Raw genomic sequence first — 11407 nt, 5'->3', positions numbered from 1 at the left:
TATTATACTATGAATAGAATTGTGTGTGTGTGTGTGTGTGTGTGTGTGTGTGTGTGTGTGTGTGTGTGGAGGCAATGTGTCTGCCTTTCTGGTGGAAATTTTCCCAGAGTGGCTTTGACTCTGTCATTTTTTCCCCTGTGCTCTTTTTCCAAAGTTGAACTTTAGTAGAGGCCTGTCATGTAGTAACACACATCCAGCAGGCTTTTTTTAGATTAAACATAGACTAAACCAAACACTAATGGCTTTTTTAAAAAAAGGAGCAATAGTGATTTAAAAAAATGCATCCATGGTTTGTTAGTGACAAAGCTTCAGCCACCACCTCCTAATTGAATCCTAGACTTTCAACAACAGCTCATAATTTATGATCAACTCATATCAGCGCTGTTAACTTTACATCATCAGCCCATCTGTATTTAGACCTTCACAATAAGCGACACTGTATTATCCCTGGTGTGGGAATAATTGTATAGTGAGGTGTTGATTGCAGAAGGTGTAACAACTCTCCTCCCACATTGTCAGCTCTGGTCTGTGTACTCTTAGTAAACACACTTATATAATATTAATGCTGTTTTCTTTAAAGCTGTACTAATCAACATTTTTTTATTGGATCAAATGACTACATGTCATGTGAGAGGGTTTGCACCTCATGACACATAATTATCACCTGACTCCGCAGTCTCCGCTTTTTTAGTGTTTCAGCAGATTATTCTGGTGATACGGCACACAACTATTTTACCCTCATCTCATTTCTAGTTGAAGCAGGCAGCTGTACCTATCCAGCACCAGACGCCCACAAAGTTAGCTATAAGCTGGTGACTGTAATGGAGTATTTAGCAGCTAAAAGGGTGGATGTTTTTCCACAGGAGGAGGAGACCAAAGGAGAGTGAATATTGGACTTAATTTGGTGATGTCCAATAACAAACTTGTGCAATGATCACTTAAAGGTCCAGTGTGCAACATTTAGTAGGATATATTGTCATAAGGGGAATATAATATGGATACATAACTATTTTCATTGGTGTATAATCACCTGAAAATAAGAATCATTATGGTTTTGTTACCTTAGAATGAACCTTTTTATATCTACAGACGCCATTGGGCACCTTCCATGGACACCACCATGTTGAACCGCCATGTTAGTAGCCCAGAATGGACAAACCAAACACTGACTCTAGATAGGGCCAGTCGTGTTTTTCGCACGTTTTGCGCCCACCGTAGTTCCTCCTTTGTGCTTGGCAGGAGAGGGTAATGCAAGGAGTTATAATCTCAGCTACACTGCTAGATACCACTAAATCCTACACACTGTACCTTTAACAAGGCACTACATCCAGTCCTGACTGCAGATGCCAGGGCGATTATCCCTCTAGGGTCAAACATGGCTTGATTTGAGTAAGATCACTGTGTGGTTCCTGGCACAATCATCTTTGAGATTCCTCAGCATGGAGACACTCAAAGACTCCTTGCTGAGCTTGAACTGAAGGGCTTTCAGAAATTCAGATTCACCCAACCACATTACCCCCTTTAGGCAAGCCAGGCTGCACTCACTGCCAAGCAGTGAAAGGACCATATTGTCTGCATCCTTTTACAGTACAGAACAAATGAATCAGCTAAATTGTTGTAAATGTTTTATTGAAAATCTTGGTATTAGAGTTTGGTTGGAAGAATACAGTAAGATCTTTGTGTTGTGTGATTTATGTATGGAGTCAAACTGAGACAAACACTATTAATTTTGCCCCCAGAAGGCTCTTAATCCGTGGAGACAACTTCCTGTGTGATGGTACAATTTGTGTGTGTGTGTGTGTGTGTGTGTGTGTGTGTGTTTTAAGACTTTTAAAGCTGCAGGTGTCCACATTCCTTAGAAGGCTCCCCTGTCAGCATTACACAATGCGAGCAGACATGTAGCATGTTTAAGATTTGACTTTTAATACAGAAAAGGCAAACAAACCCAGCTGATTTATCACCACATAAAAATGACAGAAAGAGGCACTCATTAGTTTTGTAGTTGTAAACAGTAGGCCTATATAAGTGCAAGAATATGAGTTACTGCGAGTTCTGACAGGATCACAACAAAATGATTAAGGTAATGACTTGGCGACCACCACAATGGGCGGAGATGCTCATATTTGACCTGTAACATATACGCTGCCATTGGGTTAAGTGAGGATACGACACCGAGGACAGCTGCTTGAAATGATGTCGTTGTGCTCGTCTTGTTAACGTTAAAATTCAGCTTTTGAAGAAATGTGCTTATTTGATTTCTTGCTGAGAGTTAGAGAAGATTGATAGCACTCTATTGTAACCAGTGTTGAGTCAGATTCCTTTTGAAATGTAGTCAGTTACTGAATACAAATTCAAATTTTTGGAATTAATTCACTTTTAAATTGCCATATTTAATAATTTTTTTTGTAATCCCGTCAGTTACTACCCAACACTGATTGTAAGCACGGAGCTGGAGCCAGCAGGTGACTAGCCTAGCTTAGCATGAAGACCAAAAGTTTATTAACATGATTTGAAATATCAAATGTAACTGCAAATGGAAAGGTAAAAACAACAATTTGTGGTTTTATGGGGAGTTACGTGCTGGAACAATTTTTCTTTGCACAGACCAAATATAGTTACAGAAACAACAAAGACAACAACAACATTATTCCAGGAAGTCACTACACCTGGAGAGACATAGTTGCATAAATCCACACATTGTTGTTTTTACATTTGCACATTAACATTTTTATGCTAAGCTAAGCTAATGGACACCGACCTCTAGCTTTATACAACATATAACAGATATGAGAGTGTTATCGACCGCATCATCTAACTGTGGTGAAATACAAGTGAACTTCCACATGGTAACAACATATTGCTGATTGGCTTTACAGTGATTCCCTGCAGAGATGCAACTTGTTTGCCTTTTCATTACGCATCATCTGAAGCGGTTCAAGTGAAAGGCTTACGATGGCACTAAGTGCTTCTAATTAACAGCTACCATAATTATATCTTTCCTTATCTCAACACTTTCACAAACTGTCTCCCCTCTTTCCTCCTTGCCTCCCTCGTATCTGTCTTCCACTCCCAAATGCTTTCTTTTTTCTTTTCTTTTTTATAAACTTGGCAAGCAAACAGGTCTCATGAGGTTTTCCAGAGGTCCGGCTCACGGAAATGTCAGTTTGGTTCATTTTCTGCTTGAAGTGAAGAAAGACATGAATCAGAGAAAGGAGGAATTAGGTGTCCCATTTATAACCTTGCATTCACGTCTAATTTAAGTCTAATCGCGAGCGTTCCTGACTACCCTAAAATAAACCCTGGCCATAACAAATACACATTCCTAAACCAGATAAAACATTCTGTGATCCCTAGCCAGTTCAAATCGGTAAGTTTAAATATTTTTGCACCGGAGATGTTTATGGATTACATCACCTGTGGACATACACACACCATGTGAGCCCCCTGAGCCTGTGGGATTATAGTATCATACAGTGATGTCATTGGGAGGAGGATGCCGGGTTATACAAACATGACATCATCATCATCATCATTTTGGAAAGATTCCCCAAACAGTCTTCAGTATTTCATCAAGTGACAAACTAACACTCTTTGAGACAGGTGTGTGTCTCGCAATCCAGTTTAATCTACTCAGGGATCTCTGAGGATTATGCAGGGTTTTTTCATCTAAAACCTTCAGTTGTTGCCATTAAACACTGTAGTAAGACCCAGCTGATTTTGTTTGATGTCCTTCAATTTATCAGAAATGTCACTTTGTTGTTGTCTGTCTATGTCCAGGCTTTGTTCAGGGCTTCTTCAGACAGTGATCTCAGTGTAACGTTGGGTCGCCATTATCCAGCTCCCAGTCTCCGAATTATTCTGAGATTGGGTGAGGTCCCATAAGACAGTGTGTGTTTTAGGGTTAGACAAATGTCCCTTTGTCTCCACAATTCATTGGATAAGGGAAAACCAATTTGGGGATTTTAAAAGGTTTCCATGCAGGAGTGAGTCACTGGTTAGAAATGTTTTTGAGGATAATCCTATTCAGTAATGAAGATGAATGAGAAAAAGCTAGACATGGTGCTAATACCTATAACATAATTAACAACAGTCAAGGCATACTGAGGAAAGCAGGCAGACAGGGTTTAAATGGGTTTTCACCCTTTACACTGGTGAGTAGGCAAAGTTAGAAAACAGAGAAAACGATCTAGTCATGTCAGCGGCTCATTGTGTGAGGCCATACTAAAAGCCGCTCTAAACAATGCTTTTGAGGATCAAATGACTACATGTAATGTGGAAGGTGTTGTTCACAGATTAGAAAAACAAACTACAGTGTCTTTGACTATGACTTGTTAAAATGAGCTGAACAAACTTCGTCAACGACAACACTGAATGAATGTAAATGTTTCTCTGTGTCTGCTGGATGTCTAACTAGGTAACTGTTTGCTAACTTTTTCAACTTTACAAGGTGATAATATAACAGTGGCGTGTTTCCGTCAGAGCACTGCGTAGTATCGCGTTAGAAAAGGTTTATGGAAATGGCTACATTTGGAAAAACTTTCTCAATTTCGCAAAAAAAAGTTTATACACTTGCTTGAGGTGGTTTCTTGATATAGCGAACATTTAACTGGCATGACTCTTCAGCTTTTTCTGCTCCAACAGTCTCCTTATCACACCCAATGCTCTATAATACATCTATGATCTATGCACACTGACCTGATGTAACCTCCCTCACATTTATGAAGCAAACTGATAATATCAGTGTTTCCTCTATGTTGATTTTGGAGCGGCGGTCCGCCCATGTTAAATTTCTGCCACCACAGTATCAGACGCACAATGTAGTCACGGTTGCCTTTTAAATAATTAAAACATAATGCACCCCTGTTGGCCACCGCTCACATTGCAATTTAACAACAAGTACAACTATTCAGAGGTTATTGGGGCTGTCCAGTTTAACTCCACATACTGTTGTGTTGATGTAGCTTATTGTCAAAACGTTCGCTTTCTTCCAAGTCGACTATTAAACTACAGGTCCACCAAAAACGTCACCGCGGTGGGTCCATTTTAATTGGACAACGTTCAACTTGTCAGTTCTCAGCTCAACGTCCTGATATCAAACATCTGGAAACATTAAAACGGTAAATATATTTGTTTGTGTCGCAGCCTGGACAATCCTGGACACTGGATATGTCATATTTCTATCCTGTCTTCTGCACAATTTTTTACAGTTTGAGGTTCGACTGGCGCTCTTTTAAATAGGTCAGCTACCGCTTATCTCGATGAACCAACTCCATAGTCACAAATGGTAGTGATTGGAAACAAGCATTTTCTTTTGCCAAACTTTCTGATATATTTGGATGGAACCATGAGGCCAAAATGAATTAATGCTGTAGTGCTTTGAGCCAAACGCTGAAGTCAGCATGCTAACATGTTCACGATCACAATATTAACATACTGATGTTAGGAAGGTAATGTTTACAATGGTCATTAGTTTAGCATGGTAGCATGTTAAGATTTGCTAATAACCACTAAAGACATTTACTGAAATCTCTGTTGAGATACAGTATTTCACCTAAATCTAGATGAAAAGTCAGGGGATCAACAAATTAATCTGGACCTTTTATTGTCCCCGAATTTCGCTTCAGTCCATCCAATAGTTATTGGGATTTTAGTCTGCAGTGGTGGACCATCAGCTTGCCCAAAGACAGCATGACAATATAATATGTTGTGTGTTCTGTTCTTTATTCTTCTTCATGTTCTGTTTTTTGGTGGCCTGAAATGGCTTAGATTGTCTGTCGCTGGGCATCGAACCAGAAAGTTGAAATGTCAGTGCTGTCATATCTGTTGCATTTTGCGTCAGTAGCAAACTAAATACAAGGTTACTCCTTTCACACTCTCCCAGTAGGAAGCACCCGTTGAGCTGGACTCTCCTCTCTGCTCTTATAAGGAAAGCTTGTTGTTAACTTAGGCATCCTAAATTGAACACAGTGAAGGCTGGGATGATCTGTGTGTGCAGAGGCGCACCAGATTAGGTGAAGTTGGGACAAAACATTAAAGGGTCAACTTTGTCAGCTCACTTGACACTTAGAAAAAATGCCATTCATATGAGATCACTGCGGGAGTCTCCCTTACATAGCCTCAGTTCTTTCTGTGTCCAGAAGCACAAACATGGCCCCAAAGACCACAGGAAGACCAGTGTGCACTTGAGTCTGCTTACATAAGAACATAGCATTTGGGCCAAGGCTAAAAGTTTGATGCTCTTTAAAACGCTGATCAAGCTGTCTACTGTAATCTGAATTCACGTCCTCTGACTCTCTCATGCTCTTTTGAAGTTGTTCCTCATTACATTAAGGACTTGTTTGCACAGTGTGATTAGAGAGGGCATAGACCAGAGGAGAAGATCAGTGTTGCCTCAGCTAAGCCCATAACTCTTTATGTGTTACTGCTATATCTACATGTAGCCGTCATGTCAAGGTAATCTCCAGGGCTGTAATGTTTTCCCGGGCAGATAAAATAACTCATTTTACAGTGTTTTCTGTTCCCACATACCTGAAGTGTATCAGGTGGATTAGTTAATAATTGCCTGGCCTGTGTTTAAAACCTCTTAAAGGTGTCATCCTTTACATACCTGCTTTCAGAGGTCACATGCTCACATGTACATGCACTTAAATGCAACTGCATACATTCTGCCTGACCCATCCCATCAGCCTCATTCGCCACGCCTCTTTCCAAAGCTGCCGTGTTGACCTTCAGCAGCATTTTGCAACAATCCAACTCCATGTGGGTGAGAGATAAAGACCGGATTCCCAGTAGCGTCGAACAGTGAAAGGCCTTTTTTGGTCATATCACAGGAATCGAAGGCCAAATAAGCCAGCTGCTGGGAAGAACTCTGTGGACTCAGCACTGAGCTGCATTATTGCTGCTTGACCCGTCACAGGCAAAATTCATCGGCATGCACTGGCTGTCTGAGAGGGGCTGTTTTGGAGATTTGGATCAAGGAAATAGTTTAGCTTGATGATTAAATTAGGATTTATAAAACAGTGGATTCCCCCCCGCCCCAAGGGTATGATCTCTAAAGAATTTTATTTGCTTTCTTTCTTTCTCTTTCTTTTCTTCTTGTGTAATATCTTTGGCAAATACTGTGAAACAGATATGAACAGACTTTTCCCTGGAGGTACACAGACACAAGGGGGAGTGAAGTGCTAATATCTTCATATGATAAACAACTGTGTACAGTGGATGTTGACTGCAGAGTATTATTCACATATTAACTGTCCATCACCTGCCGTGGCAATGAAAGTCAGGGAACAGGGTGCTGCCTTGTTGTAGCACTTGTTGAAATCCAGCAGCACATCCTGTGTAGCACTTACAGAAGAAAGGAACAGACTGTGGTACTTCCTGTCTGTTAGTCACTGCTAAAAGTGGCTCCCTTGAGGACACCACTTCCACTGGAGAGGATGTGTTAAAGAATAGGGGAAAGGGTGGATGTTCACCACAAGATGCTGGTAGATATTAATATTTGCCCCAGCAGAGGTAGTCCCACGCACTCACAACAAATTGAAAGTATCCTACATCAATCTGTCACGATCCTCATAACATCCTTGTCCCTGGACCTAGAGAAACTGATACCTAATAACAGGAGTTCAAAGCAAGAGTCCTTTGGGTGTGTCTGTGTGTGTCTACTTCAGGAGTTAAGAAACTCTCCTGCATGACTGGTCTGCAGAGGACTGTGACCCCCCTCTGCACTTTGGGAGGTTATGGGGAGGTGTTGGTGTGATGACAGACACTGGCCAGCCTCTGTTAACACTGTAGGTGGACTGTCATGCACCACTGGATGCAAATGCCATCACAAAAAGACAAGACAGGACGCACACACTTGATAGATTCAGTGACATGTACACACATTAAGGGTACATTTGAAAGAGACATGACGTGCAAAACGACCAAAATAACTCAATTAAGCGATGTGCCATAACTCTTCACTGCTCCATATGCTGTCCAGCTGTCAGGCACGTGATTCCTCAATCTGTAAACATTAAACAAACCCCCAACAGGCAATACTCGGTGCAGTGGCACTTTTCACTTGTCACTGTGTTACCATGGCAACCAGGTAAACAGTGCAACAGGATCCCTGAATGAACCCGACCTCTGACCCACAACTATACTTGCACCAGTGAGATTAATTGGCCTACTGCTCATTTTCTCTCTGTGTCTTTGGGTTGTTCCCACTCAGTAGACACTCAAAACATCCTGGGTAAACAATGATGTCAGGTTAGATTATCCGAGGGTCTTTTCTTTTCTGGGAATAGCCTATGCAAGTAAAAGGTTTGAAAGAGAATACTACTTCTTGAAAGGAATGCTGAGGGTTTTTACAGACCAAGGACGTTTACAAAGAACAACAAACAATGAGCTGTTGTCAGTGTTTTAATGGTGGGGATAAGAGGGCAAACCTACTCACTAATCTCTCCCGACCACCAACAGCAGCAGAGCCTCCTAATGTTGATCAGGCCTGTATGTGCTTCATCATGCTGACATGGGAAAGTACTTTTTTTCTGTTGGGTAGCTGTGCACTAAACCTACCTGTATTTTAGGCCATGAGCAGCACAGCTTCGTGTTAAGATTAAAGGTCAACAAAGAGAGACCACAACCCTACTACGCACTGTTACTTTTAGCTTGTTAGCTGCTTCCAGAGTTGGTCTGTCTGTTGGTCTGTCTGTTGGTCTGTTGGTCTACCACTCTTAACTTCAACATAATTCTTTTTGTTGAGCTCTTGACTTTTTATTAAACACCATCATCGAGTCAAAATTTGGATTTATCCAACTTGTTGGTTTATGAGCAAATTACCTGCAGAACTATTGACATTCCCATCAGCCTCAGCGGTAGCCTTACATTGTGTTTGGTGCTAATTAGCTAATCTTAGCATGCTAACATGCTAAACTAAGATAGTGAACAGGGAAAACGTTATACCAGCTAAATGTAAGCAAGGTAGCATTGTCTTTGTATGTTAGCATGCTGATATTAGCATTTCGCTCAAAGCACCACTGTGCCTAAGTCCAAACCATTGACCGTATATATAATGGACAGAGCTTCTGGGTCGGAAAAGTGAAGCCAACGCCAAAATGTCTTAAACCTGCATTCTGTGTAAAGGCCAGCAGGGGGAGCTCCACTGGCTGCAGTAACACACCGATACCAATCACTGTAATGGAGGATGAGCTGACTTGTCACTTGATTTATTAGCTCAGTAAACTGTTTCCTAATGAGTTTATGTTATCAATTGCTAGTTTCACCTCTTCTTCCAGCAGCCAAAACGCAGAATTCGAGCCTTCGGAACGGTAATCCACAAACTAATGGGTGAAGTTCCAATAGGTTCACACTTGGTACAACCTCACAGAGCCGGTACCGTGGCTGCGGACTCTGTCTTGTTTCTATATTTGACAGATTTATTAAAGCAGATATCCCCTCTGCCCCCCAATCCCCCCAATAACTACCATATTTTACGTTATTCACGTTCGACCTAGGGCAGAAATTTAATTCGTTTGAATTGAATGTGATGTATACAATCTTTCCCTGACCTTCGCCAGTATGACCTTCGATGCATAAAGATTAAAAACAACAACATCATTTTCAACAAACAAGCCATGTTCTTGTTTAGGTATCATTGGTGAGTCAGTTACTTAGTGCTTATCCATTCCTAACTCTGATGACACATCCTGCATACAGACAGAACTGGGCTAAACATAAACATATTCCCATCCAGTCTTTGGGGGATGTAATAAACAAAAACACATGCACTTTTTAGTTTTTTATCTGGGAAGCTGCTAAATATTAACTGATGATTCATTCTGGGACTCAATCACTGCTAGTGTTTTTGGAGACCTCAGTCCCCTCTTAAATCCCCCTGGTTTTACTACTAACCATTAGAGAGAAGCCTCGGTGGTTTAGTTCCCAGAGTCACACCCCAATTGTGTTCTCACTTTCTGTCTCATTTACCTTAGATTTCACAGAGAAACAGGCCAAAGCTTTGTCAAGATTATGTTACATAGGCCTTTTGTATGCTTGCAAAGTGAAAGAAAATGAATTAACCAGGTGCGTTTTTGGATTGTGTGTAAGTATGTGTTCATTTGTGTGTATGCGTCACCCTTCCTGGTCACGCTGTTATGACAGAGGGTCATTCCAACCTTTGTAGCTCTTTTAAATATGGCCTCTCCCTTCCTGTGATGGAATTCCTCCCGTCAAAAAAATTCTCCCAAACAATCTCTATAATTACAGCTCCCTTTCGAACAGCATCCTGCAGTAAGTGGATTATCTGGGGTTAGATAAAGAGAATTAATAAGGAAACAAAGAGGTCTCTGTACAAAACTCAAAATCTGATGGTGGTTTTAATTTATTTTATTTCTTCAGCCAAACCTTTTTTATTGTGAGCATATTCAAATTATAAAAAAAAACCACAGCAGGAATTTTATCACATTAAAAAAGATTTTTCTTTTTTTTTTACTGGAGAGATGATGTTATAGAGAGGGTATCTGTCCATAAATTATGATTCTCAAGCTCCACATCTGTAAGCAGATACTTTAGTTTTCGTTAGCCATGCAGCTGGCCGTCCTATTGGCTGACGCTGCCTGGACCGGGAGCTTTTGTATAAGACGTGAAACCGCCAGCTAGCTGCATGGCTAACTGAGCTAACTAGCTAACAGCAGACTAGCGTTAGCTGTAGTTAGTGGCTACTTTAGCAACAGGTCACTTCTCACTTTGTGGGTGTATTTGTGGAGACCCGAGGAAGTGGCTGTGCTGCATTTACTGTAACACCGGAACACCAGAGCTGAGAGCCGCCAAAGACAGAAATGCTCGACGTTGCGCTGTCCTCCATTTCCGTCATCCCTCTCTGCTTCACACTGTATTGTGTTTAGGTCATACTGTTTATGTTTTATTGCTGTTTAAATGTAGGCCATGTAGGCTAGACTGAGCATTTTGATTGTTTCACAGTATTAACAGAGCACCTAGACCTGCTTTAGAATCAAAAATGACACGGAAATCTCACTTTCTGCAATATGGGACCTTTAAAACTTCTGTGGTCTGTATTTTCCATGGTGTAAAGATATTTTGGGCTATGTGGTAGAAGTTTTCTAGCGCTCACATTTTGCACCATGACATAATGAGCTTAACTATATATAAAGTCAATTACTGTATCAGACTGGCCTTTCATAAATATGTCTAGTGTACTTGCAAACATGTTGCTAGTAAACAGCTAAAGTATTATTACTGGGTAAAGTCAGTAAGTGATGGCAGCTTGTCAAACTAGATCTGACTCAAGGATTCAAGGTTATTTAATTGTTATTTACAACACAGGGTTGTATAATGAAATTCAGTTTAGCTGGTAGCTAAGCATTGCTAGCTGTTGCTTCAATATTTTAAGCTTGCTTCTTTCCTC

Source organism: Dicentrarchus labrax, unplaced genomic scaffold (genome assembly GCF_905237075.1).
Source record: "Dicentrarchus labrax unplaced genomic scaffold, dlabrax2021, whole genome shotgun sequence".
Classification (NCBI taxonomy): domain Eukaryota; kingdom Metazoa; phylum Chordata; class Actinopteri; family Moronidae; genus Dicentrarchus; species Dicentrarchus labrax.
Note: the sequence above shows the minus strand (reverse complement) of the source record.